Genomic DNA, 12,355 nt, shown 5'->3' with positions numbered 1-12,355 from the left:
GAATGAACGAGGAGCAAGGGTATAAACAACCCAGTCAAAATTGGTTTTATTGTATCTCACATATTTAAATTTTCATCTAGAAATCATCCCTTTTGCTTTGCAAACTTGTTTTCTAAAAAAAATACCACTCTTAGGTCTCTCTTGTTTTTGAAGCTGAGCATTTGAAATACAAATTAGTGAATGGATCTATGGAAAAAAAATAATAGAAATCAAGGCTTTCTGATACCATTCCAGACAAGTAATTTCCAGATTCCCCTGAGTGTACTAAAAAGCCTGTAGCTGTAGGCATCCCCCTTCCCAAATGTGGGGATATAGTGGAGGGAAGCCAAAGGGGAAATGCAAATGGGAGAGAATCAAGTGTTATTTATTAGCAATCAGGAGAAATCTCAGTTCCTAAATGATGAACTTAAAAATATAAAGGGTCTCAAAACGTGATTTGTTTTTGTTACAGTCTTCACAGATACTCGTTTAAATATTTTATGCTCACTAAAAAACCCTCTAAATTCTCAAAGGGAGTGGAAGAACTTTAATAGTAAAGTTTAAAAAAAGCAAAAAATACCCTTGTGCAGGGAAACAAATTTAGCAGCCTGTCAAGACCAGCTATAAAATACAAGTCTTGCCATAGTGATATAAGTTAAGCTCCACGTATACTAGGGCAAATGGAGATATTATTATTTGACCTTGTTAGGAATGTAAAAGGACAGTAGGACTCCTGGCTATCCAAGGTAACACAAACCATGAGAAGAAGTGGAAAATCTTTGTCATAATTTGCTCATGGAATGATAATATTTTTTCAGTGAGGTATTGATGTGTGTTCATAAAGTCTGAAGTAGAATAAACCCACTTTACTGATGAGGGGGGAAGAGCAGAGAAGGATGTAACCACAAAAGTGGTTTGTTTGCAAAGTAACTTTCTGAATTTACAGTAATCAGCTCTTTTGAGTGGAAATATTCAATAATCTTGTGAAAATCAAGGCAAACACTGGCTTTTTTTTAAGGAACATAATGTTAGTTTTCTGAGCATGTGGTGTTTTCCTCTCCAAAGTAAACTTACAGAGTAGCCATGTTATTCCTTCCTGGTTTTTTTAATAAAATTTGGAGATCCCAAATGCTCCTGGAAGAAGTGTTGCAGCTGTGTGTCTGCCAGGCAATAGGAAAAGTAGGTCCTTACATCTGGTGTACTTGGGACATCTTGGTGAGTGCTGACTTAGCTGTGCCTCTGTTCACCTGAGAATAATTATGTCATTTTCTAAGGCTCCAAATCCTACTGATTTTTTAGAGATTATGAAAAACTACATACTGGATTGTAATTTGTGCCCAAGAGCTGCCTGAGAGATGGTTTTTAAATGTTAAGCAACCCTTCTCTCAAGTGAGATCTGTTTTGTTTTTTTCTAAGAAAGAGAAATACAGTGGAGTGGTAGAAAGGGGAATATAGGGGGTATATTCTTTTTAAATCCAGCACAGTAGTTTTGAATTCTTGCAGTGTTCAATAGAAAGGGCTTTAAGTGATAACTACAAATGAGGAACAAGCACACCATTATATCTGATTGCAGATTTTTGCAAGACATCTCGGTAGTTTTCAAGGTTAGTTGTGAAAGATGGCCATGAAACTGTGAATGATCAAAATAAAATGAGACAAACCATCTTTCCTAGCATTAGCATGGAACTGAGGCAGAGCTGATGATCGATTTTATTTCTTTTTCTGTATTGGGGTCAGTTTTTTGAGGTAGTTCATTAAAAGTTGATGCCTGAAGTTGTCTGCATTTCCCATTGATCTGTGTGCACTTGGTTAATTTACTGTTCAAATCATTGCCTTGCTGCTTAGAGCTGAAAGGCCCCTGGTGCACCAGGATGCTCCTGCTCAGGTATGAACTCTCTGATCTCGTTCCAAAGCTCTCTAACATGTTTCCAAGGAAGGGGGAGCAAGGATGGAGAAGGGCGTTCAAGGAGTATTTTGGCTGATGCATCTCTAGTGACACCCTGTGAGATGTTACACAGAATTGCCTACAACTCTTTTGGGCAACATATAAACTGGAAGGTTTGTTGTGCGAAAAGCTGCCCAAATACTGGGATGCACCTAAATCTCTGTACTCACCTGTAATAATTAAAAATAAACTATACAGATACACCTTCTCTTATTGAGGTTGTCCTTCCTTAGTCCATTGAGGTGTTAAATACTTCACCCGTTGTGGATATGCAGATAATATTATCTAGAAATAAAATTTAACTTTTAGAATTAAATATATTCAGACTCACTTCAGAGTGAAAGAATGAGAAATGGGAGTGTTGGGGATCAGTTGTAGCTGATATGATTTAGGTGCACTCAGTACACAGCTTATTGTCCTGCCTGGTAAAGGTTTGATGTTCCGGGGAAAAAACTGGCCAGGAAAAATATCCCAAACAATTTTTTAAATTCTGTTCAAAAATGAGTATTTAGAGAACTTAAATTGATATTTCAATATCCAATAATCCATTTTTAGAACCTTCTGGTGATTTTCACCTGCTTGTAAGGTCTTTGTTTCCTATTGAGTGATACTGGAGAACTATTTTGGCTAGATGTGTTGAAGGATTTGTTTCCTGTTGCTTGCTCTCATTTTGTAGAAATGGCCAAGTCTGAGGGGGTAACCAAAATCTCCTGTAGAGAATGTAAAAAGTGGATCTCTTTTATGTTCTTAAAGTTCTGTGCTGGTTGCAGCTTTACCCATCTGGCATTTCAAAATGCCTGCTGCCTTGAGCTGGTCAGAAGATGAATCCCAGCTAACGCTGGGGGAACGGAGCACGTTTATTTTTGAGACAGACCATTTTTTTTAGAAAAATGGGAACCAAATTGAAATAATTTGAACCAAATAAAAATGAATTTTTCTTGCTTGGCCCATGGGTGTGGAGGTTATGGCGGGTGAGATGTAGCAAGATAAATTGCTAGATAAAAAGAATTTGGGAAAGAAGACTGAAAATAGATTTGGGAAAGATTTACTGTTTTTTACTTGCCCTTGAAGAATATTTCTTCTGCCTGTGCATAAGTATAATGAATGGAAATTTAGCTTGATCCTTTACTGACTGAGAAGGAGGATTTGAAGACTTCTAGAAAATGCTGTGGGTTGAGTTCCCACACAGCCCAGCTGGATTGATTGGTTTTTTTTGTCTAAACACTCAGCCTTTCCTTCCCTTGCATGCCTCTGGCTTTCTACCCTTCCCTTAGCCATTGCAGGCTTCTGTGGAGTTGTGTGATTAGTCCTTTAATTGATGCCCTTGATTCCGTTGAGAGTGCTCTTTGTTTCCATGTCTTTTCCCTAGATGGAAGCACTGGGCCAGCTGAGCCTGAGGAAAGTAAAAAGGGGTCTGTAACACCTGAACCTACTAATCAGTCCAGAGGACCTCTTCTATTCAAAGACCTTCCACAAAACTCTGCTGTGAAAGAATAACAGTTTTACAAAGGGGGGTGAGTTTGATCTCTAATTGATACAGTAATTAATAATACACAAACAAATTGGGGGAGGTTTTGGCCAGGTCTTCTTCTGCAGCTCCTGTGAAGAAATGAAGCTGTTTTGTACCCCTTATATTGCTTTCCTTTTAAATAATGTATATTGATACTGCCTGCTTACTTCTTGCTTTCCATGCCTGGCATGTGAAAGTGAGATGTTTGAACTGTTGCTCAGTTCTGTGGTGTTTTGTTTGCATGCAGATAGCACAGGTAGAGGGCAGAAGCAGAAGACAGATTGACTTGCTGATGTTGCCTCCAATTTCCATCTGTAGTGAAGAATTAGAAGTTTTGTAGCCAAACTTAGTACAAAGCTGATACCTAAAGCAGTTCTTGTTGGGGGGCTGAATGCAGGAGGGCCATGAAGCTCTATGCCGTTTTCATTGTCTCCTGGACTGAAGCAGACTGGTGACTTGGTGAGGTAGCACTGGTCCAGTGGCAGAACAACTCTAGGTTTGGGCTCTGCCTGCTGATCTTTCCCCAAAAACATGATGCCAATGCGAACTTCTGGTATGCCAGTGCTCTGAGAACCTCACCCACTGGGCAAACACCCAGTTACTAAAAATCCTAAGAGTTGGCATCTGTATTCAAGGCAGGAGGCAGCCCCTTCCTGTGAATAACCTACTATGAAACATCCCACGTCGTTTGCAACCACTCTCCTGCCTCCATTGTGCAAGGGAGTTTATCTTTACTAGAAACAGTAACTTGAAAGGTGACCTTCATACTTACTGAAAGCAGCAGAGTGCTTGGCTGTGACTAATGGAAGAAGCCCAGGTACAGGGGAACAAGAACATTTCCCTCTACTGCCCGGTTCAGCAGTTAATCCAAGCCTAGTTCTGTCTCAGGTACCATCTTGGAGGTGATGTGTATGATGGCTCTGTCCCTGCCAGAATCCAGAATGAATCAAAAGCTCCAAAACCACTGCTGGCTGCTGAAAGTAGCTCTGTATTGGCTTAGCTGAGTTTCGGAGTGAAGCCTCACACTCTGGTGTGTGTCTGGTTTCAGTTTTAGAATAACAAACCCAGTTTGGATCGTGAGCCTCCAGCTGAAATAAAAGCCATTCCTTTTGTTCTGTAGTTGTATCACCTCCCTAAGGAATCCTCGGTCTCCCTCTTTAGTGTGATCTTCGCTGATTTTTGCCTTCTGTGATGTTCATTGGTGCTTTACTTCAGTAGGAAATCCCCCTTTTTTTTTTCAAATGCCTTGTGATGAGTCACTGCTGCTGTTTGCTTCAAACTGAAGGGGATTCCAACTATGAAATTGTATTATTGCTAAAATAGAATCCTGTTCCATTGCGTAGGTTGCAGTTGAAAGCAGAGAGAAAGGTCTGGGGGAGTTGTAGGGTGAACAGGCAGTGTTGCTGCTCGTTTGTTTACTAGGGGCCTAATGGCAATTCCAGTAACAAGCAAGTAGCTTTGAAGTCCAGTAGATCAAAACCAATCTCCAGCTGAAAAGCAGTTCTGTATCTATGAAGCTGAGCATAAAGAACACCAAAACAACTCCCAAACCATAACAGTTTGTGTGTTTCTAGCAATGGATATTAAAATCAGTTCAGCAAGAATTATAGTTTGGTTTGGGCTCTTCTGTGTGTTTGTGTATGTTCATTAGGGATTCAAAATTGAATTGCTATAAGAATGGTTCTTTTAGACATGGAAAATTGCTTTCAATTTTCTTCCTTCATTATAAATCTGACTATCCTCATTTCTATATTACTGTTGCTTTATCTCTGCTGCTTTAAGTTTGCAGTGTTCTGAAACCATTGTCTATCACTTTCTTTCATCTGAAATAACTGCTGCAGTGCTCTGTCATGCTGGAGTTTTAACCAGTTTCCAAATCCCTATGTGTGTATATAGGAGATGGAGATTGTAATTGGAAGTGAGCTTCGGTCCTGTCAGAGGTGCAGGCATCCAGGTCTAGCCTCTGAATGCTGACTTTGCACCTTCTTTCAGCTCTGGATTTCCTTCCTCATTTTCAGAGTTCACCTGAGAACTTCCACAGCCTACAGCAAAACAACCCCCCAAACCACAAAAGACACCATTTAAATGCATTTTATATTGATGTGTTCAATCCTGAGATCTTGAAGGCTGTGGTTATTGGGCATTGAAAAGGACAATGAAGCTGCTGATAGTGCCACAGCAACTCTTGAGTTTAAGAAGAGTCTCACTACTGGTTTTACAGCATATTGCTGGAAAGGAAATAAGTTAATAAAAGCCACAAAGATGTACAATTTCCCATAACTTTTGACTAATTCTGTAAGAAAGAAGTTAAAAAAACACTTTGAGCTGAAGGTGGGGGGATTTCCTTAGGAAGAATGCTTGAGAGGGCCTTGCTCTGATTGTCTGGGAGACAGTCAATTCCCAGCTTCCTGACAGAAGTGCCTGTGCTGAATAGGAGGACACAGCTCCATCCCTCAAGGCCCAAAATGCTTTTGGGTTTGCATCTCTTCAAAGGTATTGAATGCTGAAGACTCAGAATCCCATAGTAATGCCATATAATGCCTGATTTTCTTAGCTGCAATCCTCTCAGGTGACAGGGCCAAAGGCTGAATATGCTTTTTTGGGGAGTTTAGGTTGAACTAACCTTGAATGCTTGCGAACATTTAGAAGACTTACAAGTAATAATCTCTCAGACTCACTGGCACTTTGCTGTGGTTTAAGGCTTCCTTCCAAATAGGATGCACAGAGAACAGCAGAAGCTTAGAGTAAAATCATGATTAATAGGTAGATAAATATCCCTACATTATAAAACAATCCTCAGTGTTTAATGTTATTTCTAGGTTATAATTGCTGGGGAAATACATAAGGGAAGTAGAACTTTGCTACAACATTTCAGTCCTCCAAGAACTTGGGTTTTTTCTTTTTTTTTTCTTCTTAAAGAAAAATAAAAAGGAAAAAAACCCCCTTATCTCCACTCCAGTAAATGGCTTTTCCTTACACCATTTATAAAAATTAATCATTTAAACAACTTTTTTCTTTACTTCTCAAAGAAGTTTTACATTTTTCTTGATTGTTCCCCAATGCCTATACACTGCCTCTGTCTATGTTTTATGACAAAAATCTAAATAACACAAGGGTACAGTTTCCATAAAATTAAGGTCATATGAGGTGGAAATAGCAGCCCAAGATCAGGAGTTCCTTCATTTTTACAGTCCTTTCTTTTGGTAACAGGAAACAACTCTAAGGCAGTTTGCTTGTAGGATATATAGGACTGTTTGCCTTTATAGGTTTGTGTGTGTGTGTCTGCATGCTTATGTGATGGAGAGCTGCCTTAGGAATATTTGGATCTGGCTTCTAACATCCAGAGAGCTTTCTCTTGTGTGGTTATTAGCTTTACCACACACTTGGAGAACAATATTGCAGAGTTGTAAGCAGATATTACTCTTGATTTCACAAAAAGGGAAAATTAGATTCATATGCTTCATGAGGAAGGTGGGGCAAGCAACTTCTGCTTTAGTGCTATGATGAATGCTGGTGCTTGTGGAAAGGTCATCAGATCCTCCAGAGAAGCTGGGAAAGAGTACAAGTCTCATCTAATATGTAGATGTGCCACCTCTCCCCACCTTCCTTTCCTCCAAAGTGCCTTTCCTCCTGTTCAGCCAGGATACCTCCTCTGAGATACCCTCACTTCTCTTTGCCCTTGGTCAGCTCCAAACCCAGGTGGAGGCATCTTCCTCTATTCAGCCACCTGTCCTGAGGGCAAACACCATCTCCCACTGGGTACATCAGAGTTATTTCCTTTCTTCCTTTGCTTCCTTTGTCCTTTCACTTTTAACCCAGACTCGTGTTGTTGTCTATCACCTTATTCCATTCTCAGCCCTGTCTGTGGAGGTATCCACTGTTCTGGGTGAACACAGTTAGCTGATTGCACTCCTTACTGCTGAGATAAAAGTCAGAGACCAGAAAAACTTAGTTTTGTGGCAGATCAAGTTGTTGGGAAAATTCTAAGTCCTCTGGGCTCTGTGTCTGATTTTATTTTTGCAGCTCAGCCAAAAAAATAGCAAAAGGCAGGAAAGTGTCTGCAGCTTGCAGGTTTTGGCAGTCCCTGAATCTGGGTGAAAATGCTTTGCTTCCTGCAAAAATACCATGTCTCCATGTGGTAAAGGTCACTTTTCTCTCAAACCACTAAATGTTGCTTTAAGATTTCATTGACATAGAGGGTAGTAAATTTAGTATAGCTCCAGGGATGACTTTTCTCTCTTGGTAATTGGAAAGCAGGTGAAAGTGCATATGGATAGGGGAGAAATCACTCAGAAGTTGGTGCAGAAAGAGGAAATGCTTTCTTGGAGGATTTAGACACTACTTAAAATTAGGTTTAATTCCAATTTGGACCGTAATTTAAACACTGCAGTAATTCAGTAAAAATATAGTGGTAGATACCAGTGGGTGAGCAACCAGCTGGAGAACAAGGTGGCCTTATTTCCAAGAAAAAAACGTTTCTGACTCCCTGACACTAAGCTACATGCTTAAAGTTTGTGGGATTGACAAATGTGATGGAAGGGATGGTCTTCTGGAACCTGCTGCTGGCCTGATGTAAAGCTTGTTTTCATACTTGATGTTGTATCAACGTCATGAACATCTTCAGGAAAATCCAGTGAAATAGCATAATATATTTGAGTAGAAGTAAAGAATTCATAGAATCACCCTCTAAGACCTCATAAAGGAGCTGTGGCATTTCCAATTTTTTCATAAGGAAGAGAGATTTTGTTGTGGGTGGTCTTCTGTTCGCAGCTAAGCAGTGAAGCCACACAGCTAGCAGGGACAAAATGGGTGGGAAGTGCCTTGACTTTTGACACATCTCAGGCAAAAACTGTTTTAGTCCAAACGAAAATCAAAGTACTTCGCTAAAATTTAGGGTAGAGCTGGGCAGCAGCATCTCCCTCCTTCAGAAAGCCACTTCTGTGAGCACAAAGATATATTTTAATAGTGTAGGAAGAGTGGATGAGAGATAACTTCACCTTCAAGTGTTTAGTTCACCTCAAAAACCTGACAGCTGGGATGGCTGTCTCACTGCTGCTTCCTGATATGAGGCATGCAAACCTGTTCAAGACAAATATAACTAAAAAAGAACAGCCAACCTACTTGTGAGTGAAGCAGAAGAGAGTATTTTAGCTTGAGAAAGCCTTGAATGCGTGGGAGCGGTTCTCATTTGTGCCCCAGAGAGAGAGGAGGACAGCTGCAGACAGCCAGGGAATAAGTAAAGCTTGTGTGGAGGGCAGCAGGCTGCCTTGTTTCAGCAGAACAAACTCCTAATGCCTTAAGTGTGGTATCAAAGTGTCAGCTTCGAGGTAAATCTCAGAACATTTCTGGGCAGCAAATGTGTCTTAAGCTGCCTCTCCAGAATACTGGAGTCCCAAAGTGTTTTGAGCACTCTTGAAACGGTTTTTGTTTTTTTCCCCCCAGTATTCTATCTTCTTTGTAGTGGTCTTTTCTCTCCTGAATAATACTTACATGTCAATTAAGCCCTTTACAAGTCACCAAGGATCTGGTACTTTAAGCTGTTGTCTTTGCATGTTATTAAATTTTCTCTAACTCATTTCCTTATTTTTCCCCTATGGGAAGCCCCAAAACAAGCAGTTCTTCAGTGGACAATAAAATAATTTGAATGGCAGCCATCCAACCTGCCCTTTTTTTAGAAAACTGGTTTGAGCATTCATAAAAAGCAATGAAATTTTTATTATTCTATTATGAGTGGTGTAGCCAAAGGGGTTTTCTTCTTCTGAATGGGGACAGTGGGAAAGTCAGGTAAAAGGGTGATTTCTGCTGTACCCCCACAGTTTTCCACTGGAGGTTAAAAGAAAGTGCTCCCCCTTCAAATTTTCCATTGACTGCTTTTCTCTGCCTCCACAAAACACTTTGTTGTGCCTGCCTTGCTGTGCTGAAAATGTCAGTACTTTCATATCACCAATGTTTACAGGAGTTAAAAAAGAAAACCCTCTAATTGTTTGAGTCAGGAAGGCTGTGAAGCTGCTGTTAACAAGAAAGGAAGGGGCCCATGTGTTCATCTGCACTTCTCTGGAAGCAGGAAGGGTGCTGTGCCCTGTCAACCTCTGCTGCACAGATTGAGCATCCCAGCCCTGCCTGTGCTTGCCTTGGGCGTGGCTGGTGCTTGGAGTAGCCCAGCAGAACAGGAAATGTCCAGGCTCAGAAGGACTCCAGTTAAAATATTTTTAAGTGTTTTGTATTTTATTCAGGGAATGCTTCCCAGGATCAGTTCTCATCTTTGGTCACACGGGATGGCATAAGAAGGCACCTGGTCTTAAAGCCTTAACAGTCCTGGCTTTGCCCTGTCCTGTCCTGCATGAGGAGAAAAGCAGCTATTCCTGCAGAATATTTCCCTGGCAGAATCCACAGTGGTTCAGTAGAACAGGTGATGGATAATAAACCCAGGCACTGCACACGTATGAAGTTTTCATTTATCCCCATCACTGTGGAGCTGACAGATGATGACAAAATGACAATCACACCCTGAACTATTTCCAGTCCCATTGCAGTTAAGCACGTTGGTCAGTCCAAAGGTGAAAGCTTTCGGCTGTGTAAACCAAAAACATATGAGGCTAAACTCACTGTATTCTGTGTGGATAAATTGCTGAGTAATATTTAATGCTATTCCCTTCTTATTCAGTCATCCAATGGGAAAAGAGTTTCCCCTCAGAGCTTTACTTCTTGGCTTTAATTTCTTTTGCTGCTTGGATTTGAGTAAGTGTCACTCACCCCTCAAGACACTGCTCCAGCACTTTGCTACTGAGCCTTTGCTGAGTTTCAAACGTCTCCTGTCGAGGCTATTCAGCTTTTTATAAATGCTTATATAAAATTGAACAAGAGATCAGGGTAAGAACAAGTGACTGATGTGGAGCTGTGTGTATAGGATGCTGTTCTGAGAAGTAGAAGATGCTGATGCTGTTGTATTTTTTTTTTCTAATTTATTTTAAGCAGGCAGCCAGTAAATCTGAACTCTTGTTGGTAAATGTGTGAACAAGCAAACTGAAGTCATTAACATTTTATCTGGGAAGGTGACAGTAAATGCTTCAAATGGAGTGGAACACTATTATTGCAAAAGACTGGAGAAATCACCCTGCACCTCCAGCAGTTAAAACGTTGATCCAGGAGGTACAAACACAATTAAACTCCCTTCAGGGAAAGGCAGGGGAAGAAATTGGATCTCCATTTCCCACATCATGATCCTGACCCTGGTCTGTTGTTTCCTCTGTTACATTTGCAAATACATCCAGAACAGTTTTATTTTAACAAACCTGTAGTGAATTGAACATGAATTTGCAAATGACTGCTCTCTGTGTGCATTTGAGGAGCTGCGTGTAAGTGCTTTGACAGAAAAAGATCCACCCTGCACTCCTGAGAAGGTGAGATATTTCTGCAAGGAGGATGGGAATGCTCGCAGAGCAGTTAGATCACGAGTGTTAAAACAGGAATCTCCTAAAAATCTCATCAGTGTTTTTAGTCCTCGGTGCAGAACTGCACAGGTTTTGTTGTCATCAAAACTGAAACTGATACAACAATCAGACTTAGACAGTGTTTTTTTCTGAGCTGATCTATCGTGTATCTTTCACTTTTAGGTGACAGGATGATAATGTTAATTTTTTATCATTGGTGAAACTTGATTAATCAACTCCTGTGTGCAGTGAGCTATAGCCTGGAATGAATAGTAGATTCTTGAAAATGCTGCATCACTTCTTGTCTGGTGAAGGGGAGACATTTCTGCAGCCTTCACCTCTTTAAGCCCTCTTTCTCAGAATGAAAATCAGATATAATAGGGTGATGTTTCTGGTCAGGGGTAGAGCTGAATGTCACTGCTGATGAGGAGACTGTAGTTGGTCAAACTGAGCACTGATTCTGTAAGGGAAACCTTTGAAATATAATTCTAAATAAAATACATTCCTAGAAATGGCTCCCTGACCTATTTGCCCCTTACAGTAAATTATTCTGCTTCTAGATTGATAGTTGTGTTCTATTCAATCTGGGTTGATGCAGCTTTTCCACCATGATAGGGCACCACTTTTCCCACAGAGCAGCTCTTGTGGTGCGTGGGCGAAGCGTCGTGTCACTGTTCCGTGCTAATCTGAAGAATGAGAGGGAATCCTCTGTGGTCTCTTAAAAGCAGTGCTTTCAAGAAGGTCTGTGTGGGTTGTGTTTGAGAGAGATGAATGTGCTCTCAATGGTAGAATGACTTTAGGAAAGGGGTTTCCCTTAAGCCTGGGGTGTAGGTTAAACCTTGAGATATATATACACAGATACACTTTTGCCTCCAAACCACTTAGTTCTCATTTGATTCAGAGAGCCTTTATTTGTGACTGGGATGTCCTAACCTGGCAGTACAGAGAGTGACTCCTTCCCTAAATATGGTGAGTAACATCTGCATTCCTTGGAAATTTGTACTGGTGGGTCTCTTCCTAGCCTCAGAGTGAAGTTGTGTGCCTCTTTTCCTTTCTCATCTACCAAAAAGACCTCAAATCCAAAACCTGATATTTTAAAGGGTTTGGTTTTGGGTTTTGTTTTTTTTTCCTAAGTGGCTTTTCAATTTCTTCCTACTGTTTATATAGAATGATTATAGGAATGTTCTTTTATTTACTTTGCCTGAATAAAGATGGACAAATGAAGAGTACAGACATAGTAAAAGATATATTGCCATATATATTACTGATTATATTAAACAGTTATATTACTGATTATATTAAACAGTTGTTTTAGGGTAAATTTAGTGATACAAAGATTCAGTGCACCTGTGCTGGGTTTGACAAAAAGCCCTCTTTTTGGATAAGGTTTCTACTGAGAACTTTGTAAGCTTCATCTGTTCTGTGGAGTTTGGGATGTTCCCTGAGCTACTGACTCTGCCTGGAACAGGCACAGGATTTCCTTAGGTAGTT

The sequence above is a fragment of the Zosterops lateralis genome (genome assembly GCF_965231275.1).
Source record: "Zosterops lateralis genome assembly, chromosome: 5".
Lineage (NCBI taxonomy): Eukaryota > Metazoa > Chordata > Aves > Passeriformes > Zosteropidae > Zosterops > Zosterops lateralis.
The sequence above is the reverse complement of the archived record's forward strand: the minus strand, read 5'-3'. Positions refer to the sequence as shown.